The following is a 5,932-nucleotide window of genomic DNA, read 5'->3' as shown; positions in this document are numbered from 1 at the left end:
GATGGCTAGAAAGGGTCAAGCATTAAATCTGTATCTTCCAGACTTCCCTGGTGGCACAGTGGTTAAGAATCCACCTGCCAATGCAGGGGACACGGGTTCGGGCCCTGGTCTGGGAAGATCCCACATGCCGTGGAGCAACTAAGCCCGTGCACCACAACTACTGAGCCTGCGCTCTAGAGCCCTCGAGCCACAACTACTGAGCCCACGTGCCACAACTACTGAAGCCCACGCACTTAGAGCCTGTGCTCCAAAACGAGAAGCCACCACAATGAGAAGCCCACACACCACAACGAAGAGTAGCCCCCCGCTCGCTGCAACTAGAGAAAGCCCGCACACAGCAACGAAGACCCAACGCAGCCAAAAAAATAAAAATAAAAATTAATTAATTTTTTTAAAGTCTGTATCTTCCATCAACAATTCAGCATCATGTTCCATTTTATACTGTAACCCATTTTCCTAAATTTCCTTCCATCCACTGCTCTTGAAAGAAGGAGTGGAGAGAGAGAGTTGAAGGGCTTAGTATTCCTGTGGAACAGGTCTAAATTGAATGCTGTAATGGGAGATACTGGGGCCTGAACATCTTCAGCACAAGGACTGAGTCTCACAGAGGTCATGATGAGAATGATTAAATGCTTTGGCAACCACATGGTGCTGCAGAGAGCTGTTAGAAGGCAAGCTGGGCACCGGTCCTTGATCTTGACTTCCCCACTCTTCAGCCTTCCCCTAGAGGAGCTCGGTTTTGTCCTGGCTTCTGAGAGGATCTACATTCTACATCCTGCTGACTAGCACATTTCTTTTTCTAAAAACAGGTACAAAGTTTATTTATTTTATTTTTATTTTTTTATTAGCTATCTATTTTATACATATTAGTATATACATGTCAATCCCAATCTCCCAATTCATCACACCACCCCCACCCTGCTTTCCCCCCTTGGTGTCCATACGTTTGTTCTCTACATCTGTGTCTCTATTTGTGCCTTGCAAACTGGCTCACCTGTACCATTTTTCTAGATTCCTCATATATGCGTTAATATACAGTAGACTCCCACATTTTAAAAAAAATATTTATTTATTTATTTATTTGGCTGTGTTGGGTCTTAGTTGCGGGTCTTAGTTCCCCAACCAGGGATCTAACCCTCATCCCCTGCATTGGAAGGCAGATTCTTAACCACTGGACCACCAGGGAAGTCCCGACTCCCACATTTTTAATACCAACCCAAATCTCTCTTCTGAGCTGCAATTCCATATAATCTCGCTGCCTATTCAATATCTCCACTTGAATGTCTCCGGAGGCACAGGTTGCAGCAGTGAACAAAAAAGGCAAAAAAAAATCTGTCATCCTGGAACTCATATTCTAGCCCATACTCAAACACGTCCCAAACTGAAATCATATACCTTAAACCTGTCCAAGCCATTCAGTTGCTCTGGTTAAAAACCACATCTCATTAGCTTTACATGTAAGGTATTTTTCCTCTTCAGTACCAACACAATCATCCAAGAAATCCATCATTTCTCTCCTAGGCATCTATAAAAGGCCCCTAATAGTGCTCCTTCATCCACTTTTGTTCTCCCCCCACCCCATCTAAGTCAAATGGTTACTTTGTTTCATTTTCCAGGAGTGATCCTTTTAAAGTACAAAGTTGATCATGGCAATCCCTTGCTTAAAAATACTTCAAATGCAACTTGAATAAAATTCAGAGCCTACTAGACTCAGCAGGATCTGGCTCCAGCTTTCTTTTGCAGCTTTCTCCCCTTTATGCTCTGAGTTCCAGACACAGTGACATTCTGTGGGTTCCTAACTATGCCAAAATCCTTTTCACTCTAGTGACACACTTCTTCCATTTGTCTCTTAACTCCTAATCATTATCAGATCTCAGGCTGAGCATCGTTTTTGCTAGGCTACAATTCCTGCCAGATTACCAGTCCCTTTATGTGTACATTTGTAGCATTTTTTTTCTTATGCTTGCTAGCACTGTAATTAATTACTTGTGTGATGATCTGTTTAATGTCTCTCTTCACCATTAGGCTGTAAGCTCCATTAGGGTAGGAAATTTATCCATCTTTTAAACCACAGAATTTCCAGTGATATCACAGTGAAAATAGTAGGCACTCACTGACTATGTGTTATATTTATTCAATATAAGGAAAGGCTACAACTCCTTCAAGTAAGCCAGTATTATAACAACTAATAAGAAATAAAAACTCATCATTAAGAGGGTTATTATGGGAAAGGAAGGAATTCTACTGGACTAATTAGAAAAAATTTAAATAAAATTTTTATTTTCCGGATAAGGATAGTGAATTAATACAAAATGCTACAGGGGAAAATGAATGTTGATAATACATAACTGATAGGAACAAAGAAAGACATCGTAGCAGCTCCAACCTGGATAGAATGAGGAGGGAAATGTCATCAATGATGAGAAGTGACTTTTGTCTGTATGAAAGAAACTGAGGACCTCACAGTGATTATACATAGGACTTCTAGGGACCTTCCTGCACCAAATATCTTGGGAGCTATGATCTCTTGCATTCAGATATTCAGATGTGGTGGAATAGAGTTGCGTAGAGAATAGTATGAAATACTCAACTGGAGTGGCTGGGACCCTAGGCAGCTGGTATGTGGAGAAAGCAGAAAACACTGAATAGTTTGCCTGCAGGTTAGATGCCTGTGATGACTTTTAAATCCGGTTTAGGATGCATAAATATTTCATGAACTGAAAAGCTTTAAGTCTAGGAGTGGCCCTGTACTGGTTGAACGTGATTGTCTCCTGCACGGAACTCCTGTTGACTTCAGATTTCAAGAGAACAGATTTGGGCCAAAATTACTTGCTGTGCAGTAATGATTTCATAATTGGAATATTATGTCTCAAGGTTTAGAACCTTCTAAATTATTCAAAAATCTTCTGAAATTTTTAGTTTTCAGCTTCAAAGGGTACAGTTTATTTTGTTTTGGGGAAGAGAACATGTATCTGTATTTCTGAGGCCTTGTTCTTTTATAAAAATAAATCAAGATAAATAGGTTTACATACTTGGGAACATGGGGAGAACGTTTCTGTATTTTAATCCCAAAACGTTGAGTAAAACATTCAGAGTCTGCTCAGTGCCAAATATTACATCAGTAGACCATGAAAACACTACAGGTACTGAGCTCCTAGGTCAACGTTAAAAATAGTTGTGAAGTTTTAAGCTGCTTTTATTAATAAATTGCTTTTTTTTTTCAAAGACACCTTGATAATAATGCACTGTCACCTTTTCTCATTAATTAAGCTATGATAAGAGGATCTGAATAGACTTCTAGTTTCCTATTCCTGTAAAAGAACTAAGCTTGAACAAAGATGTATTTTCTTTATCTTTCTCTTGTCTGGTCAGTACTAACAATAAACAGAGCTAATTTTCTTTTTTTTTTTTTTTTTTAAACATGTAACCATGCCGGACTGGCTTGTGTTGTTGGTGAAGGGGTCATGGAGCTAATAGTGTGAAGACACTTGGGCCTGAGGTTGGGAAGAACACCCTCCCCTCCACACACATGCCTACTCCCTGCCCCCAAATCACCAACTATGCGAGAGCAGCTGGGACAGCGACTGAGCGCCAGGGGTGGGACACATGAAACTCCGGGGCAGCAGGAGAGACCGTGTGTGTGCTAGGAGGGCCCAGAGGCCACACAAATGACTCCAGTACAAGTTTCTCTATCTTCCACATAGGTCTGTATAAGCATAGAGAGAAGATGTTCGCCTTTTCCCTTTCTCTCCCTTCTGCTCTATGCTGCTTGCCACAGTTCCAGCTCCTTTTTCCACATGAGGGTGAAGGGAAGGGATATGATGAGCAAGTCATCACTGAATTGCAATCAGACCCACATCCAGCAGCTTCTGGATCTGCTGCACTATTACAGGATTCTTTATGTGTCCGCTGAGTGCCTGGGGGTCCTTCTGCATCTGTTGCAGGATGAGCCACGTGGCCAGGTCACTCATCTGCTGCACCTTGGCCGTGGCCCATCGCTTCACATCTTCAGGGCTGTCACGTGGGTTGTACAGGACCATCATGTAGCCATGGTAAACATCTGCTACCTCCTTACAATGGAGTCCAGGTCTAGTGCCTTCTGGCCGACATCCATGGCTTCTGTACGGTCCTTCACTGCTTCTTAGGGCAGCTGCTTTCCATGTATAACCCTTGGTGAGGGTCAGTTCTAGCTGGATACATTCCTCACAGTCCTTGAGTGGCAGCTGAAACTCCAGGAGTTTGATGAAGCAGGTAGCTCGATTGCTGTACAATTTGGTATCTCTTGGGGTCCTGTTCGATGGCTTCTGTGTAGTGCTTCCTGGCCTGGGGATACTTCCAAAGCCAGGCCAGGGTTTATGTAGTCTAGCCACTCTCGCTCCTTCAGGATTTTCTCTGCCTGTTGGCATTTCTTGAGCACATCCGGGGTTCAGTGCTCTGCCAGAGATTTGTAGAAATGGATGGCATCCTTGTACTTTCCTTCTCTGAAACAGGCTCTGTCAATTTGACATAAGCTTTGGCAATCTGTCGATGATAGTCTTCTTGCTTCTCTAGCCCCTCTTCAATGGCCTTCTCACAAAGCTCCTGACATTCACTCTAGTCGCCCTTTGTGAAATACATGGCCGCTTGATTGGTCATGTGAGTCATGTTGGTGGGGTCCTGGCCGTTGGTTCTGTCATACTGTTTCAAGGCTGTGTCAAAGTCTTTTTTCTTACAGGCATCCTTCCCCAACTTTTTCTTTCAGTGCCTGCTTATTATTCTCTGGAATGTCTTCTTCCATTGGCTCTGGCTTGGTCTCCTTTTAGGGAGAAGGTGGTGGTGGAGGTGTCTCAACTTCTTCCTCCTCATCCATACTGCCCAGATAGCCTCGAAGGAGACACTGAGGGTAGTCACGATCTGGGGATGTTGCAGTTTTTGCCCAGGTCAGACGGCCCGTTAGACATTGTTCTATCAGTTCCTGGTAGGTAGGATCCATGAGCAGTGTCCTTGACCTGGGATCACTCTCCAACTTCTGGTACAGATCGGGCATGTTGAAAGCATTCTTGAATTTCCTCTCTGCTGACTGAGGCTCCGTATTCTGTAAACCCTCTTTGAGCTGAGGATCGTTTGCTTCATGTTTTAAACCCTTGTCATAGGTTCGAGTGGCAGATTTATATAAGTTTAAGAACTCAAGAGCTGCTGCTTTTTGGGAATAGCCTTTGCCCCAGTCAGGTTTTAAGTCAATGATTTTGCAACCATCCTCATAAGCCTTCTGGCGGTCTCTGTTCTTGGTGTAGGATGCTGAGTGATTGCTGGAGAGCACATGGGCCTGGGGATCTGACTTACCGCCTCAGAGCAGCACTGTAATGCACCATCCATGTTGCCAGCACTCAGGGCCTTATTGCCCTTCACTTTAGCTCATTTACCTGCTCCATAGCCTGGCAGCAAACCCCATTCAACAGACTTGATCTGCTCCCTGTTCCCAGCCTAGAAGTTTTTAAAAGATAATTCCTCGCCACTCTTGGAAAACAGTTTGGCAGTTTCTTAAACTAAACATGCAACTACCATAATATCCAGCAGTTGTACTCTTGGGTGTTTATCCCAGAAAAATAAAAACTTATCCTCACGTAAAAACTTGTAAACAAATGTCTATAACAGCTTTATTCGGAATAGCCAAAAACTGGAAATAAACATTCTTTAGTGGGTGAATGACTAAAGAAACTGGAATTCATAACCTTGAATACTACTCAGTAATAAAAAGAAATGGATTATTGATACGTGCAACAATTTGAATGAATCTCCAGGGAATTGTGATGAGTGAAAAAAACCCAATCCAAAAAGGTTACATAATATCTGTGTGATTCCATCATACAACAGTCTTGAAATGACAAAATTATACAAATTGAGGAGACATTAGTGGTTGCCAGGGGTCAGGGACAGGGCAGGGAGTGGAGTG

At 42.8% G+C, this 5,932-nt stretch overlaps 1 pseudogene; it reads right to left on the bottom strand.

Moving 5' to 3' along the window:
• Positions 1-3,833: 3,833 nt before the first annotated feature.
• On the bottom strand, positions 3,834-5,411 carry LOC132371443 (stress-induced-phosphoprotein 1-like; annotated as a pseudogene).
• Between the last annotated feature and the right edge of the window lie 521 nt (positions 5,412-5,932).

This window comes from Balaenoptera ricei, chromosome 9, assembly GCF_028023285.1.
Source record: "Balaenoptera ricei isolate mBalRic1 chromosome 9, mBalRic1.hap2, whole genome shotgun sequence".
NCBI lineage: Eukaryota > Metazoa > Chordata > Mammalia > Artiodactyla > Balaenopteridae > Balaenoptera > Balaenoptera ricei.
This window is presented reverse-complemented; position numbering and strand designations above follow the sequence as displayed.